At 47.6% G+C, this 18,087-nt stretch overlaps 1 protein-coding gene across 2 annotated transcripts in view; it reads left to right on the top strand.

Annotated features, from left to right (window-relative positions):
• Positions 1-1,196: 1,196 nt before the first annotated feature.
• Positions 1,197-18,087, top strand: part of ST6GAL1 (ST6 beta-galactoside alpha-2,6-sialyltransferase 1) — a 43,446-nt gene continuing 26,555 nt past the window's right edge. The window contains exons 1-2 of one of the 2 annotated variants that reach the window (XM_065844925.2): positions 1,213-1,316; positions 14,989-15,155. The gene's annotated coding sequence lies outside the window, so the exon portion shown is untranslated. Of the gene's footprint in view, positions 1,317-14,988; positions 15,156-18,087 lie in introns of both variants that reach the window. The other variant, XM_065844926.2, reaches the window with a different exon arrangement.

Here is an 18,087-nt window from a genome sequence, read left to right on the forward strand (position 1 = left end):
AAGATGTCCCTAGACCAGAAGCCAGCTCCTCTCAAGGTAAAAAATCATTGATACACCCCAGAAACTGTTTGCTTGCTCTTTCCAGTTGAGTAGTGGAAGTGCAGCAGCCAGGGTAGGTACAGTGTATTATGTCCTGTGGCCTTAATTCTCTCTCATGGGGAACAGCACCAGCTTAAGCAGGACCCTGTTTCGGCTTGTGTGCGCCGGGCCTCTCCTGTTCCAGAGTTCAAGCTTTTAGGATAAGACTAATCACATTGCATTGCCTAATTAGCACATAACTTGGCAAAATGTATTTGCTTACACTGGTCCTTGCTCATGCTTGTATGTTTGATGGAGAAACAGAAGAGGCTGAAAGCAGTTAAAGCCTGAACCTAGTTTAAGCCAGAAAGTAGCCGTGAGCCCCATTTTCTGTGCTCTGTGCTGTGAGCAGCCCTTGGCACACACTCTGTGCTGCTGGGACACATGGGTGCTGGGGTGGCCTCACAGGAGCCGTGGGCCAGCTGGCTCTCCCGGGGCTGACAGTGAGATAAGGTGCTGGGAGGAACCTCCTTGCATCTTGCTAATGACAGACTGCTATGTCTGCGTGGTATATTCGGAATAAAGCAGTTTTGTCAGAGTGGGTGTCTGTCCGTGTTTCTGATAGGGGTTAGATGTGTTTATATTAGGGGTGTGTTTCTAGAAAAGCTCCCTAAAGGTAGGCAGGCAAGGAAGGGCGTTGGTGCTACTGCTGAAGGGTTTCTGCAGGCGGATAGGGAAAGTTTCTCCCAGGCAAGTACAACACCGAGCAAGACCCTCTCCCCTGGCACGCTCCTCCGCCAGGAGCGTCACCGGTCTCGCTTCAGCCTCCCTAACGGCTCCGTGGGGCGAGGCCACCTCCGTTACGGCGGGTATGGGGATGGAGGTGCGGGTGAGCGTGCACCCCGGGGGAGGCTCGGGCTCTGCTGGCCATGGGCAGCGGTTTCTCTCCTCCGCAGCTCTGCCATGGCGGGAGGAGGATGAGGATGCTCTGGAAGCCGCTGCCCTGCTCTGAGTGACTGGTTCTTTCCAGGGAAGCAGCTGCCCGGAGTTTTTTGACCGGTGCCATCCCCCCTGGTACCGTTCACCGCCTAACAGCCCGGGCGGCTGCGGCAGCAAGCAGCGGGGCGGGCACCGCTTGCCCCCTCCCCGCCGGCGGCAGCCGGGCTGGCGGCGGCACCACCCCCAGCGCGGCGGTCCCGGCCCGCGCCTCCCCCCAGCTCAGCGCAGCGCCGCTCAAGGGGAGCGGCGCTTAAATGCCTCGGCCGCGGCGGCAACAAAGGCGGGCGGCGGCGGCGGCTGTGAGTGACTGCGCGGGCGGCGGGGACGGGGCGCAGGTGCCGCGGCGGGGCGGGAAGAGCCGCGCCCGGCCAGCCCCGCGGGGTCTCGGCGTGGCTGGGCCGGGGCGGCTCCGGCGCGGGGGTGACGCGCGAACGGTCTCGAGTGAGCGGCGCGGGGCGCTGCCTTGAGTGACAAGTGCCAGCCCCGCTGCGGCGCAACTTTATTAATACCTGTTTGTTTGTTTGCTTTTAATTCTTACAGCCCCATAAGTGTAAACTTTTAAGCGGTAGTTGTTCGTGGCCGTAGCTGCCCGGGCATTGCGTCTCCCCTGCCTCGGCCGGACCCCTCGGCCGCTGCCCGGGCTTCACTCCCCGGGAAGCGTTGCGGTCCCGGAGCCGATCGGCGGGGCTTTGCCATCAGAAAACACGGTTGATCCTGGCCAGGGAGACTGCTCCGGTGCCTCCGAGGGAGGTTGAGCGGGGAATGAGGCAGATAATGCGAACGAAAACCGTACCCTATTCTTCGAGCGCCTTCCTCTCCTTGTATTTGTGTTTGCTCTCATGTGAATTTAAGCGATCTCTGCTGGCGTGGGTCAATCCGTAGGGACCTGCAAGTTATAGCAAGGGGATATACCCTGTAAGTAATTTTAGAAGTAGCTAGATTGGTTTTTAATAGCTCACAGCAGGTCAGACTGTAGAGAAGAAAAATAATGCTTAATGTGTTTTTGTTTTGCCATACACTCGTAGGTTGTGGGTTTGTTTTTTTTTTTTTTCAGGGCAAATCTTGTTTGCTGTATTTACAAGCACCCCTGCTAATCAGAGCAATAGAAGGAGACCTGGGGAGGTAAAGGAATGGAAACTGCTGCTGCTCGATGCTCTTTCCATAACTGCTTGCTGCAACTGGATCTGATCACTGACAGTGTCAAAACAAAAATATCTGAGAGGGAGAAGGTGCCATTGCAGGGCAGCTGGATGTAGCAGGAGATTTTCTTGGCTGTGAGGGAGTGAGAAACCAGAGCTGCCTATTAATGTGCAGGGAATGAATATAACTTGCAATGTGCAACTCCTTCTTTAGTGGCATGCTCACTGGACTGTGCTTGCCTAAAAGGTTGGTAGCTAATTAACGGGATTTTATAACTGTCCTTACATGAAGGATTGTGGAATAGGTTTCCTGAGCTGGGATAACCTCAGGTATGTGGGAGCACTGTCATGCACATCTGTGCCATCCTCCTGCTCAAAGGGGAGGCAGAGGAAGGAGACCCCAGCAGCATGGGATAGGCTTACCTAAAGTGTGTTACTGAGGGGGAAAGAGGTGGCTTTCTGGCCTCAGCTTTTGCTGCAAAACCTGGTTATTTGCCTTGGTTACCTGTGTCTTGGAGGGTTGTCCTCATCGACTAGAGACCAGGACAAAATGAGGTAGTGAGCGCATATCCCTCACACTTACTAACCTTGCCTTGTGCCTGGGTCCTGGTGTCAGGGAAGGTTTAGGTGAAGCTTTGAGTAACTGAGGAGTTTGTATAGACATGAGTGATGCTGAGTGTTCCCCAGGAGGAAGAATATTCCCAGGAAAAATCTTCCCCAGAAGGCCCCTGGGACAGAGGCCAAGAGTGTCTGATGAGGCAAGCTTTTCCTATTAGCTGCAGCTTTTGCTGTTGGAGGGTGAGGGCTTGGGTGGCTGGAATCGCAGGCACAGGGACCTCCGAGGGCAGGTCTCCACTGCTCTGGGCAGCCGATCTCCTCACTTCAGCATAAGCTGCTGCTTTGGAGGTGATAGAGGTGCTGAGTCTAGACAGATAATCTGTTTTCTTCTTGTTAAGCTAATAAATGGGTTTGCTGCTGCTGGAGGTGGTCGCGCTGCAGAGACACGCAGCTCTGTGGTGCTGAGGTGGGGGGGTGTGTGTGCTTGGGGAGCTCCAGTGCAGCTGCTGTGGGTGCTGAGGACAGGACAGCCCTGTGGGGCTGCAGCTTGGCTCCAGACAGTTCTGTCCCCTAGCTAGCTTTCCTTCATTTTAGGGTCTCTGCTCTTAGGTAGGCTAAATACTGTGGAAGGAGTTCTGGTCTGCACTGCACTCGTATGCAAAGCAGTAACTCAGTGTGGGCTTTGTCGTGTATTGTGGAGTCCTCTGCCTGTGTGCCTCTGGCAAAAGCTGTGGCTGGTCTGAAAATGGAGAGGGACACCGCATGCAGCGAGCTGGCACAGTATCAGCGGTGCTGTGCTGCTCTGCTGGGTGTGTATGCATCTCTCGCTGTCAGCGAATGGGAGGTTAAATTTCAGAAAACAGGAGAAATACACATGATCATCTCTAGCTAATTTCTGTGCAAACAAATATTTGTTCATGGGGCTTTGATAAGCAGGTAGCTTGCTTAGGTGGCTGCTGTTTGTTTGCATATACTCTGTAACTTGGTTAAAACCAAACCAGAGAAATGGAGGTACATCGTTGTTTGCTGAGACGTAGTTTGCTATGGACAAAATCAGCAAATACTTAAATCTTGATTCAAAGCGGTTACTGGTAGAGTCCTCTATTGCAGGAGCTGGAAATGCATGGTAGGTATTGGAGGTGCCTGTATGAGCTGGCCAGGGATGGTCTAATGAATAGCAAAGTGGACACAGCCAGTAATGGTTCATATCTTTAACTCTGTCCTTGAGACTGTGATGCAAGAGGAACTTGGCTGCAGAGCAGATTACTGTATGTTCAGAGGCTTATTTCACTGCCTGCCTCTGTCAGAGGATAGATGGTTTGCTGAAGGGCAGCCCTTTGCCAAAGGTAGCTGGTGTGTGATGTTGCCATGCAGACATCTTAACTGCAGGTGCTTGGGAACTGCATGTCTCTCCCTGCTTCTGTGTTGCTCCAAGAGGCAGAGAGTGATAATGGGTGCTGGCCAAAACCCGTGTCAGGTTGTCCTGCTCTGTGCTCTCAGGCTGGCTGGCATGGAGGAGATGTTCGACCTCAAGTTCTTCCACTTCTTGTGCTTCTCCTGACCCAATGGACCTGTTGCATTGCCAGCTTTTGAGAGGGCATAAATGATGCAGCAGAGTCATGGTCCTGCTCCATTTCCACAGGAGAGGCTAAGCACCTTGGTGAAAATGTAATTTTCTTGTTCTCAACTCAACAGTCATAAAGATCACGATAGAAGACCTTACAGAATCATTTCGATGCTCTTTTCTGAAATGCACAGACCTTTATCATAGCCCTTGTATTTTGCTAGGGTGATGTAAATCAGAATTCTGCAGAGGATTAGCAATCAAAGAGTATTATGAATCAATCTGATACTTTGTCTTAACCATAGCCCTTCTTAGATTGCTGACCTATATATTATAGCTTTCACTGGAACTGCTGTGCTGAGGATGAGCTTCACTTTGGAGTGTGAGGTGGCCCAACTGCTGGAGAGCTTTGTGTTTGGACAACATTTTCATTGAGATTACGTAGAGATTGACTGAAATTCCTGATCACTTCAGATGTGCTTGAAGTCTGCACTGCTTGACTGGTAACTTGTCTATGAAGTGTGAAATAGAAGTATACTGCCTTTGAATGTTCTTTTAATTATAATTGTGCTGATTGAAAAACTCGAATATGAAATAAGATGCTCTCAGTATAAAGTGCTCTTAGATGTCTAGCCAGCAGGAAGCATTGTTATCAGATGCTCTAATCACTTGCATGATTAAAAACCTTGGAAAAACTGAAATATTTGAGGCTCTTGCTTACAGGTAAAAATCAAGCTTTGTTGCCTTTCTGAAATGTGTGTGTTCCCTGGTGCAAGAGCTGGTAAAGGTCCTTTCAAGTGGTGTGCGTGTATGGCAGCATGTTCACCTGCAGGTCTTGGGTATGAAATCCAGTTTGGTCTTTGAGGTGCTAGGAACTTGTCTGGAAAAGAAGTAATGGGGCTGTGTGATGGAGCACCTCTGTGCAATGTGGGAGGTCTGTCCTCTAGTTTTTTTGTTTCAGCAGGTCCCAAGTAGTGCCTTTGCTTAGCTGGGGTTTGCTAGCCCCTCAGCAGCGTTTGGGAGCCGCGTACTGAGTTTCTGCCTTGGGTGCTTGGCTTGGGGTGTCTCTTGAACTTACAGTTCTGCCAGCAAGTCATCGGGTGATCTTAAATATTTGTTCATGCTCTGTTGCTCACCATTTACCACAACCCTGTTCTCAAATAAAGGTTACACAGAAAATAGCAACACAGCATCTTGCTTATTCTTACTTCCTTATAGCTCAAAAAGTCTGTTTGTGAGAACTTTATTTGAAATAGAAACAACACAAAGAATATTCCCACCTTTTACCAACAGGATGCTGCAGGGCAGGGAGGCCTCTGCTTTTTCACATTTACTCCTGTGCCCCAGATGCCTTTGCTTGGGCACAGTACGTCTGTGCAGGCAGGAGGGGAGAGAGTTACCAGACTCTGCTAATGCTTCCCTCTGCTCCTGGTGCGTTTCCTCTGGGAACTGGCAGCTGCTGAAAACCAACTGAGCAAAACTGCTTGCTGGTGTGTACCCATGTGCTGCTGGAGAGAGCAGAGACCCTGAGTGTACACAGCACGGGATGCCAGTCTGTCTGTCTGTCCACTGCATGCTGATGTCTATTCAGCAGCTCCCATGGCACTGGCAGGCATGTTTGTCGTGGAGCACGGGCCGTGCCTAGGGTTCCCAGGGCTGAGAGAAGCTGGGAACAACCTAATGCTCCTGTCATAAATGTTGCATCCATTCTTGCTTACAATGCATGAAGCAATTTACGTTTTCAACTGTAAAATTTTGCAGAAAAATATAACTTGTTGACAGCGGTGTTTGATTACTTTTTTTTAAATGTTATTATGGCTTGCCCTTTTAATCTTTGTAACACAGCATTTGTCCATTAGCAAATCAAAACAGTTCAGATCAGCCTGACTGTATTTGCTGGGTTTTCTGCAGGTACCCTGCCAGCAGAGTCCCTTGTCCTTGAAGAGAATAGGGTGACACTCAGTGGGGTGACACGACAATAGAAATTGTCCTGGCAATCTTGCAGCAGTGATAACTACTTTCTAAAGTGGATCTCCTGGGGACTAAAGGAGATCCACGGTTATGGTTTTCTCCTGCAGATAGCTTAATCTCAAGGAGCTGCTTTTTATCTTGAAATAAGATTTAACTCTCAATACCAGAATAACGAGTTGTTTGTTTTTTTCTGAATTTGTTTGTAAGACAGAGCCCTCAGGAAACGCTTCAAGCTTGTGCCTTCTGGACAGAGCGGCTCAGGCACAGAGCATCTCAAAAGCAATTAGTTTGTATTTTAAATAAATAACTAAATAGAAATCTTCCCTGATTGCTCAGAGAATATACCTTCATGCAATGAGTTGCATTGCCTAGCAAGACTGAAAATTTGAGCGTGATTTTTTTTTTCTCCTGCCCCTAAGCTATAGTTCTGCATAACGTAAGTATTTAACTTGGGTCCGGGGTGGATAATCACTGTGTTATTTCTTGATTGTCCCTATGACCCAACAGCAATTCTTCTGTTCTTTGTGCTTGCAAGGGGCCTTAAAGAAATTAGAGGTTTGGATGTACAAGATGATAATCGTTGGGATCAAACTATGTATTTTTTTGTTTTGTTTACATTTTAAGTATAAATTTATATTAATACTCCACTCTTATTTCCCCAGCAGAGATTCAATATAAAGAATTGTTGGGGAGTTGGGCACTTTAAGTGAGGTCCTTTAGCAGAAATGGAGCAGAGATGGAAACTTGTGTTCTGGGTCCTGTGTGCTGATTTTTCACAGACGAGTCTGACTGAAGTGCTGTATACATTTTAGGAGACTCTGGTAGGTCCCGGGTGGATTTTGCTTTCACCCAGGCAATTGTGTCTGTGAATGTGAACCTTGTTTCCTATTAACAGCTGTTCTTGCAATCTTGAAATTCATTTTTCACAAATGCTCACGTCTGTGCAAGAGTGGGGCTTTCCTGGGAACATCATGAAAGAGTGACCAGTTGTGCCTTAACAAATCCCTTCCAGGACTGGGTGGCATGTGTTTTATGGAGTCTGTAACTGCTTAGGAAGCTGCCTTGTGCCTCTGTCCTGGAGGGGAACCTCCTCTCCAGTAAGTGACATGCTATGGGTTACTTCCAATAAATGCTGCAGGGGCTAGATTTAGTGGAACAGAGATGGGATTCAGGTTGGATGAATTGGGAACAGAGCTGACGGAAATAGTCCCAAGGATGCACTTTTGTGTTGGAGACAGGGAGATTCCTGAAGACAAAAGTGGAATCGACAGCAATAAATATTGCTTGCCTGTAACATGAAAGCGTATTTTGAGAGACATGGGAGCTGGAAAAGAAAGAAGAGCAATGCTGAAAGGACACTTCAGTTCAAGAATGGCTTATGTGATGGGTTGGTCAGACTTTCTGCTCCCAATACAAAGTGGGGACTGAGGGATCATTGGCATTTTCGGGCTCTTCAAATTTAATTTAATGTGTGTTAAAGAGGAGTCATCTTGAATCTGGCAAAATGAGCAGATCATCTACCTGAAAAGGCAACGGGGACTTGGCATTGAGCAGTGGCCCCATGTGTGGTGTGCAGGGACCACTGCCGTGCTGACCATGCCGAGCCGGCAAGGCTCTGTATCAGGGATCTGGAAAACGCAGAGAGCTGGAAGGAATCTCCTTTTATTTAGATTTATCTGCTGGTTTTCAGAGCACTCACTACTTGCTGTCTTCTATTGAATTCTTTTATAACATAGCGTGGGGGTGGACAGGGAGTATTTTAGGTCCTGTGGATTCGGCTCAGCAATTTCAAATGTGGTTAGGAGTGCATATTTAAATTGAGGGGAACTCCTTCAAGCCTGCACCTGGGGTAAAAATCAAGTTAATTTTCAAGTGTGGTGGAGCTCCCTTCTGCCTTTCTTCTCTCAATTTTGGAAATTTCTTAGTGCTTTGTAAATCACTTTGCAAAGCACCTGTTCTCACAGATGCGTTTCAATGAGCTATACGTTCTGAGGTTGAGGAGTTTTCCTAGTTAGTAGGGGAGTGCATTTGAATAAATATTTCAGTAGATATTCATGGATTGTGTAATTAGATGGATAGATGACCATATACTTGCAATCTAAGGAGAAAAATTCAGAAAGGTTAATTAAGGGTTAGTTGTAAAAATGATGTCAGAAATGGTATTAAGTTTCAGTATGGGCACTCTTGATTAAATTTAGTTTAATTTATGCTGAAAGTGAATGGAAATGAAGGAAATTGAAGCTTACCGTAGCTACAGATGTGAGGATGTACCAGGGTCATTAATGCATTTTAGCTCATACTTTTAAAATTTGTGCCTGCCAATAATTTGGCTTGATTTTTCCAATGTGTCTCCATGCAGACAACACTCTGGAAGCTTGACTTTTTTTGAAGTATTGCAGAAATGCCTTTTTCACACCCCTATTCCTTTCACAACCTCCGAGCTGAGATTTTTTGCTGGGTGAGGACAGAGAGTAAAACCCTGTGGGTAATGTTTCATATGCTTAATTTTTACACCTAAACATCATCTCGCTGGTGCGAGCGTTTCGCATCTGTGAGGTGTTGTCACGTCACGTCTTTCCACAGGCGTGCACCAAAGCAGGTCGGTGTTGCGATGGAGTGGCTGCTTCTGGGGCTGCAGGAGCAGGCAAGGGTTGGCTCTGTCACAGCTGTTGCTGCCTAGGGCTCAGCATCACCATCCGCAGGGGTTTAGGCCAAGTCTTAGACCGCGCATCTGTCAGAGAGTTTATCAGGCAGCACTCAGCCTTCTCAGCACCTCGGCGGTGGTGGGATTGGCAGCTGAGCTGATAAAACCAATAGCTGCTGTCAGGATGTCTCAGGTCTTTCTTACCAGCTTCCACCCATGCAAATCTCCCCTGGTTGCCCTAACTCCCTAATCTGGAAGAAAACAAATCCAAGGTGTGATTAAACACTACACAGGGCTCCCAGTAAGTGGAGGGAGCAGCTGTGAGTGTGTTGCCAGCCCGCTGTGTCCCCTGAGCCTGCAGCCCCAACATGTCCTGTCCCAGGGGCTGCAGGATGGTGATGATGGCTTTTGGAGAGCCTGGCCCACCATTTCCACCCTAAACTCACCTGTCAGGATTTTGGTAGCTGCAGGCTGTGCTGGTGGTGTTTTCATGGCTAGATTTACCATCACTGGCAGCTTTTCTAAAGTGAAACACGCAGGTTGGGTAAGAAGGTAATCTCGTCCTGCTTCTCCCTGTCTGAGATTGCTCTGCCAGCTATTGCATATTTTAATGCTGTGTGTTGCAATGTTTCAGTTGTTTTAAAGCATTTCTTAGATGGGCAGACTAAAAAGCACCTTGCAGGCATGCCCAGAATATTGAATCCACACACCTTTTCCCATGGACAAATGCCTTGCTAACCATGTGCTTCAAGAAACCTTCTCCTCCTTCCACTATTGCTCCTGCCAGCCCTTCTCAGCTCCTGCCAGATTCCTAGCAGCAATCTCCAGGAGAACTTTGGATTTCTCTGGTCCTTGAGCATCTTTGAGCCCCCCAACATGCTTTGTTCTTGTTCTCTTAGGTTTCATGAAAACAAACTCTGCAATTACAAGAAAAAATCAAAGAAAGGGGAAAAAAACATAACAGAAATCCCCAAACAAACCAACAACAAAAAAACCCCTAAAAAACACCCAAAAAAACAAGCAACAAAAAAACCCACAGCACAAAAAAACCCACCCAACCCAAAACTTCCTCCAAATGTCCTCCAAACGTTCTGCCTCTCTGTAGTTACATTTCTTATCTTTCCCCAAACTGAACTTAGCCTTTGGTTTTATCAGTAGTTCTAATGAAATTTTTTACAGCCACTTACAGGTAAACTATTAGTTATGTGTTTTTGACAAAAAGTGTACTGGTTCAGAGCAGGCGAACTGCAAAAACTAGCCCTTAAAAAAAGCCTGGGACAAGCTACTTTGGTGTTGCTCACTGCAGGAAGAGCAGCAATTCAGCTCTGGTTTGGGGAGGAGGATCAAAGAAGTTGAGTTTATCTCAAGCAAGATCTTAACCCCTCTTCAGCTGAAGGGATGGTGTTTGGATTCCTGTGTCTTCTGCAGTGCCAGTAGATTTGTCCAGTGCTCACAAAGACTTCTTGTTCTGGGATCAAGTTTGTTGCCTAAGCACAAACTGGCCAACTTCTGTGTGTACCTCAAATTAATTGCAGCAGTAGCCCTAGGCTTGTCCTAGAAGTTGCTTTAATAAATGTGGCTTTAATGAGAGTGGAGGGACTTTTGCATTTCCCCTGGAAACTGCTGCGTTCTACTCCTCTGGCTTCTGCAGCGATTGGTGTCCAAAGTCTTTCTCCTGCAGTATTGTGAAGCAATTGAATTGAGTAAAGGTCAATGATAGCTTGTTTGGCTGAAGGCTTCAAAACCAGGCAAAGCTCTGTCCCATCAAAATGAATGTTACTCATGGAATTCCTGTAGTTCAGACTATGTTCATGCCTTTGATGCTATTTTTTATTATAATTTATTTATAAGAAAGTTCCATTTTGTAGCAGAGGTGTATTCTAGTAGCATCAACAATGCCAAAAATTTATGTATAAATACAACAGTTTACATTGTAGAGATAGCAGGTTTATAAAGTATTGTTGTGACCTTGTGGAACTGTTAAGCTCTCAACCTGGGCTTTAATAGCAGGAGGGAAGGGTTGCAAAGCCAGGCTCTCAGGAAGCAATATAGTGTTTAAGTTACTTATATAGCCCAAATTTGACTTGTATGTGCACTGCAACTTCTGATTCAATGGTTTCACAGCTTATTCCCAGCATGATGCTTTCTTGTGCAAAATGAATGTGTATTTGTGATTAGTTTTGTTGCCTTTTTTGCTGCTTGAGGTTGTGCTTTACTTGTTGTGCACTTAAACCCTGCGCTAAAGGCAGAAACCCACGTTCTCCAGTATGCTTCTCTGTGGTGCTCCTCATAAATGTCTGAGCATTTGCAGTTTGCAATGCATTTGTTGGAAAATATCTCTGTATAATGGGGACTTGAGGCGTGCACAAGGTACCCAGCCAATTGTGGGTGTTCTTCTGGGAGTTTGCCAAGACTTCACTTCTCCTAATAATTTCTGGCACCCATTGAAATGCTATTCTGGTGCTGAGAACTCAGCCCATGTGCAGACTTGGTCATGGGTCTGACCTTATGCAAGGATCTGGCAATAAGGGATGTGAAAAGTTTATTTTAAGGTGTTTGCTTGGTTTCATAGCAGCTTTAACAGAAGCAAGGCAGAAATCACTTCTCTCTGGCAGCTTTGATTTACCTCTCTCATGGTACTTTGTCTGGCCTTCGTGCCTTATTTGCAACACTCCTTTTTTAACTTATTGGAAAAACACCCAGGCACAACCTTGTTTTAGTGCTGTCATTTATAGAGTGCTTCTGCTGTGAGCTGGACTCCTCAGTCTGCCACACAGACACTCAAGTGTTCAGCAGATGGTAGTAATGAAACAATTTTCTCTATGGACCATTGGTGGAGAGAATAAGATGTTTCACTGATAGGTTGTGTGGAGAGGATTTGTTGGCCGGCTGGCACTGGTGACCTGTGGGCTCTGCCCATGGCCCAAGAGACAGGTAAGTGCTCCAACCGTTGCCTCTTCTTCAGCTTGTTCCCAGACCAACTCCTGGTCCTTGCCTTAGTCTTCTTCCTTGACCAGTCCTGGTCTGAAGCTCATCAGCATCTCATTCCCGTTCCTGGCTGAGCCCTTGGCTGAGCTTCACATCCCGTTCTCCTGCATGAGATAGACCTGTCCTACGCAGGCTTTTTTCCTCCTCCCATCATCTCCTCACCTGAGGGACGTGAGCAGTGGGTGCAGCTGTCTGCTAGTGGTGGCGTGTGCTTGTGTCCCTGCTCCCCAACAGGACACCCTGCAGCAGTGTGTGTCAGTGCTGGCACCCTGGTCTGAGCTGCTGCACCACGTGGCCTGGGGGCACTCGGGGATTTTATGCTGCTCTGCAGGGGTTCAATGATTTTCTATTTAACCATAATTAACCTGACAGGCAGGGTTTTGATTATTATGTTGTAGAAGAGCTGTGGTGACAAGATTTCTAATTTGGGGATGAATCAGCATTAACAATTAAGCAATAAACAAATACCCTTTATTTTCCAAGAACACAGACAGCAGGATATTCTCCTCTGCCACAGCATCTGTTAGGCAGTCGGTTATACTGCAGCTGGATAAGGTGGGAGGAGAAATTATTTCTCATCCATAGAAAGCAGATAAGCCATATGTCTCTGCCAGCTGCCGTCGGAGGGGTGCTGGACAACAGTGGAGGTTTGCAGCCTTCTCTCACCTCCTTGTCCCACAGTCTGTGATTCCTGACTGTTAGTGCACATACCTGTCATGCTTGAGCCTGGATGTTACTAGGGTATTAATTAATTTCTTTCAGGGAGATAAACTCACCTGGGCTGGTACTAGACCTTCAGCATCCTCCACTATCTTTCCAGACAGATCCTACGTCTGAGGAGGAAAGAATAATTAATGATAAATGAACGATAACTTTTACAACACTGTTGTGCATGAGAGGGTAATTTTGGGTCATTACTTGGTATCTTCCAAGGTATTTTCTCTTCCAGTAACTCTCTACTGGTTTTCCTGGTGGTGCAGATTCTTGCCCTGTAGAAATGCTGTGTTGCTTAATTTGTCAAACTCAGGCTTGACCAGAAGGCAAGGGGGCCTGGTCACTCTCATGCTCATGGCTTGTAGGACAAGTGCTGAGGATTCCAGCTCTGCTGTGGGATACTGCCCATCCTGTAGCTTGTGGCTCCCAGCATGGGCTCTGTGCACATCTGGAAGGAGCTGGGCCACCAGAGATGCTCCTAAGCAGGCGATCTCACTGTCCTGCTGTGGTGAGGGTTGCATGTCCCCTTCATCCTCTTACCTCTCAGAGGTGCTGGTGGGTATTTCTGAGCACTGTGTACCCCCTTTGTGGGATGCAACAGGTGGACGGCTGAGCCGTTGGTCCCAGCCTGGCTGTTGTGATCCCTCTCCCAGCTCTGTGGCTGCCTCAGGTGCTGCTGTGGCAGAAGCCACACACCTTTGGTGTCATCTCTGGGCTCACTTTTCAGTCACATATAAAGGCAGTCTTGGGAAGGGAGGGGGAATCCAGAGGTGGATTGTCATACATTTTTAAAAGTATGAAGATGTGCTCTGTGTCTGGACAACTGGTATGCAGGGCTTGCTCAACAACTTGTTCTCCTCTGCATCCCTTTCCTCTCCTGCTTGCATAATTTGTCTAGCTTAAATGTGCCCTTACTGCAGGCCACAAAGCCTGGTGTGCAATGACACTGCTGAGCTGGCTGGCTGGGGATTTCCTAGCCTGGCATGTAAATGTGCTGGGGCTCAGGCTCACCATTACTCATCCAGCCTTCCTGTGCTGCAGTACAGCTGTCCTGTGGTCTGCCCATCCAAATGTTCTCCCCTGAGGGTGTCCAGCTCTGATTGCTGATGGCTCACCCCTTGCTGGGTGAGGTGGCTCTCCAAGGGTCAGCTACATGGAACTATTGTGGCTGGGAGAAGCAAAGAACGTTATTTTTCAGTGTAGCAGCCAGCTCTTTCTGTTTTCCTCCACTTTGACGTAACTCTCAAGTGTCATTTTAGTTTCATTATTTCTCACCCAGAGAGAACCTGCACCAGCTGGCAGCAGTGGGACCTCAGCACTCGTGGTAGGGCTTTGCGTGCCAGTGTTGCTTTGCACTGAGCTGTACCCCTCTTCTTTTTTCTACCTTCCTCCTTTCTTGCTTTTTATCTCTCTTTTTTTTTTTTTTATCTTCCACCCTTTCCTCATCACACAAAGTTTGTAAAGCTTAAGCTTACCTTTTCCCATTGCATTCCCTCCCCTGCCATGGTGTGCTGCAGTGTGTTAGGGTCCTTGAGTGGTACAAGCTGGCAGTAATTTGGGAAATCAGCGTATTAGGGCCTCTCCTGAAGCTGTGAACACTTGGGTTCCCTGCTGAGAGCAGAAAGCTGAGCTGCTGGACTCAGGGGTGAAACATATGCCAGGCCATGCACATACACTGGAAACTTGCCCAGGGCAGGATAATTATGGGAGGCAGCGTTTTCAAATGTACTCTCACTTGCTAAACAGTCTTGTGATTAATATCTTATTTAAGAGGATTTTAGGACACGTGCTGCAGTTACACTGAGTTTCTTTTCGAAGTAGGGGAGAGGTTAGAAAAGTAAACTCTAAAAAAGGCTTTTGTGTTTGCAGGAAGGGTCATCAGATAAGTGCAGCGCATCACTGCTCCCTTGCATCAGCACAGGCAGGGGGTTTTGCTATTCATGGTTCAGTGGCAGAGGCATCTGCAAGAGGGGCTTTGCACATGCATTTATGCACGCTGCATTGATGAGATCTCCTTAGGGACCCAGGCCGCCAGTGCTGAGGGCAAGTTCTGCCCTGATCTCGGCATTGCCAGCTCTCCCTGGCCTGGCGCCTAGAGTTAGACTCTGGGGAGTCTAACAGTCTAACCAGCCAGCAGGTCTTCACCAGCCTTCAAAATAAGACTCTGTGTGCTGTTTTACTCGGGCACAAGTAATGTTTAAAGGTGTTGGTGGCTTGGTTGTTGGTCTTACCCAGGACACCCTGACCTGTGGTGTGGGTGCAGCAGCATCTGCAGGCTCTGGGCATTTCTGTGTTGCTGTTCTGTGATGCCAGCAGACAGTTGTAGTCCCCAGCCTGCTGGTTTCTGATCAGTCTGTGGCTGTCTAACATCTTCCTCTTAATTTCTTTCCTAGGCTAGAGAATTCGATTAGAAGGGAGATGGGAGCATGAAGAATTGTGTGCAGAGCACAGATGTGCTCCCCGTGGTGGTGTCTCCTACGCATTTTACCTGTCAATCTGCTTCTGCCTGGAAGGCTTTACTAGGAACTGCTGTGGACTGCCAAGTAACCTGGAGATGAAGGTGATGACCGTGGTTCTTTTCTCATCCCTGCCCATCTTTTCCTGTTCACATGCCTGGCAGCATGAGCACGGCTGCTGCTGGCATGATGAGGCTACACACATTCAGAGGCACTGCTGTTTACACCAGGGCTGTTTTGTTTTGCATGCAGGGCTGGGAAGACGGTAAAGAAAGTGGAAAGGATTCTCTGCCATTCCCCTTGCAACTATCCTATATTTCTCTTTTAAAGCAAAATAAAACATTTATTCTGCTTCTTGTGGGAGCCCATGTTGATATGTATTGGTTATGCTCCAGAGATACATGTCTAAGATCCGATGATTATTCTGACTTGCATAAAATTACTATAAGATGTATGCTGAGGCTCATCTCAGGGTTTTCCCCAGAAACCCTCTGGGGATATAACTGGCGGTGCTTAGAGTAATTAGCCAGCTGCTTTCACAGCTGACCTCTGCTACAGATGCCTGAAGTGCTTGTGTTGTTGGTGGCACTACTGTTCTCTTCTGTCACTCTTCCTGCCAGCATCTTGCCCTTTAATGCAGCGCTGAGCTGTTGGCAACTGCCTCCTGGGATGATGAGCTAGTCCAAAAGATCTGTATCACATATTGAATATTCCTAGAGCTTTATGCTTCAGTTTTGGGCCTAATTAGTACAATATTGCGTGAACGTTGCTACCCTTTGACATGCAGTTACTGTACACCATAAGGTTTTGATCATGCAAAGCAAGACTCTTGGGCAGCCTGAGCCATTACAGTGACTGGGGAAGGTGGTGCTGCTGGAGTCCCTGTTCCCTTGTGCAAGGGGAAGCAAACTTGGCAGGGGGCATTTTTAGAGGTGACTACAAACAGCAGTACTGGGTTTATGCCTGTTTTCATGTGTGAAGAAGGTTTGGGAAGACCTAAACGTATAGCTGCTGCTTTAAATCCTTAACTTGCTGGCATCGAGTGCCAGATGTTGCTCCTCACCTCCTCCTCTGCTGGAAACATGCTAATCTCGCCTCTCTGCTTAAAACCTGAATCTTTAATATGGAAAATGCACTACCCTTTCTTCCTCTCTGCCCGAGGAATGCTTCTCCCTCCCAGTGTTGTATTACATTTAGCGTTGCAAACTGGAACACTTGGGCTGAGCTGGTGGAGCTCCAGCAGCCTGCCTGCCTGGGGGGCTGCTGGATTTCCATCCCCAAAGAGGGCAGAGAGCAGCCAGAATTTGCATGGATGTCAAGATGGAGCAGTATGGGGCCTGGGGAGTGCTGGCTGGAGGTAGGTGAGTGGAAAAGAAAAAGTGTGGCACATTGCCTTGGGCATCTTTGACAGCTGCTCTTTTCATGGGGAAAGAAGGAAGCTAAGCTGGAGTCAGCTTGACTTCTGTTACAGGATTTGGGTATAGAATAGAGAATCAAAAAGCAGGTCAGCAACGGAGCTCCACCCCTGTACAACTTTTTTTTTTTTTTTTTTTTTTGAGACAAAGGTGGGGTTTAGTTTTGTTTTTCTTCTTTGTTCCTCTGTAGAAATCATCTGCTCACTGGACAAGGATGTGTCTTGCGGTGTGACCTCAGGTGGGCTGGGGAGATAGCAGGATCTCGTGTAGTCAACCTCTCCTGGGAGGTGTGGAGGCATGGGACAGCTCTGTGTGCAGGTTCAAAGTACAGGCAGGCAGCAGTGATGTATTACTGTTATTTTGGCCTTGGTTGGATGCCAGACTTTGGGACAGCTGAAATCCAAGGCCAAGCCAACCTGTCAAGCACAGGCTCACCCTTAGTGCAGAGATATTCCTTCTCTTAATGTGCTTTGCTAACACTGAACTGAAGAGTTACTTTCCATTTGTGCCAGGACAAAATCTTCAGCCCCTTTTGAAATGCTCGGAAGCCTTCCTGTTGAACAGCCAAGCCCAGTCCCCTGTTACAAAATACGGTTTCAGGCTAGGAAACCTGGTTAAACCTGGCTTGTAATATGCAAAGGCTGCTGGGGGTGTTGAATATTTGAAAACCAGCAAAGTGATGTATTTGTATCTCTGTCTGCCCAACCCTCTTGTCAGCAGTTACGCTGTTTAATATGTTAATATCTGAAATGGAATAGGACCTTTTCTCTTTCCTCCTTTTGGACATGTCTGAAATAGGGAAGTAAAACCAAAAATAGGCACACACACCCCTTCCCCCCCTCCAGTGCTCCATGTAGCTGTGTGGGAGCTTCTGACTGCTGCTTCTATAGAAAGGGACTGGTGGCTGAGCAGAGTCTGCCTGTTGGACAAGAGGGACTGCTGATGTGGCGAGTCTAGATGGTCAAAGGTGGAGGAGAGAAGGACTGGGACGTGTTTTGGTGTGTTGCATCCAGGTTTAGCAACTGTTCTCCAAGGTGGGTGTCCAGACCAGTGGAGCATGCTCAGTAAAGCCTTGGACCACACACTAAAACACAGTTCCCTTTAATTATAATAGGATGATGTGTATGTAATCGTATTGTGTAAGATTAACAGAGTAATTAATTCTGCAGACTTGATGCTGAACTGTGGTGCCAGCCCGTCTGCTTGTTTTCGCTGCAGTTTTGCACATGCTTTGGAGGTGGTCCCACCAGCGCTATCAGTTTGGGGCAGCTTTCTCTATCAGGAGTTGGCTGCTGGCACGTGTGGCTCTGCAGCCACTCCGCTATCAGCCTGTTCCTGTATGATCAAGGGCTTCTGCTGTCTTACATGCATGAGGTCCGTGCTGTGATACATTATGGCAAGAAGACACCCATCTCAGACATTACTTTGCACTTGAAGCATCCTGTGGGACATAGCTCTGAAACATCTTGGCGAGCAGAGAACACAAGCCCAGAACAGCTCTGCACACAGGGGATCTGGGAGAAAAGCTGACAGAAAACGCAGATGAAGAAAGGACTTCCAACAAGGAAGATTTGAAGAGGACTGGAGGTAGGATATGGATCTTGCCAAGGCAGGAGAGCAG

Source organism: Patagioenas fasciata, chromosome 9 (genome assembly GCF_037038585.1).
Source record: "Patagioenas fasciata isolate bPatFas1 chromosome 9, bPatFas1.hap1, whole genome shotgun sequence".
NCBI lineage: Eukaryota > Metazoa > Chordata > Aves > Columbiformes > Columbidae > Patagioenas > Patagioenas fasciata.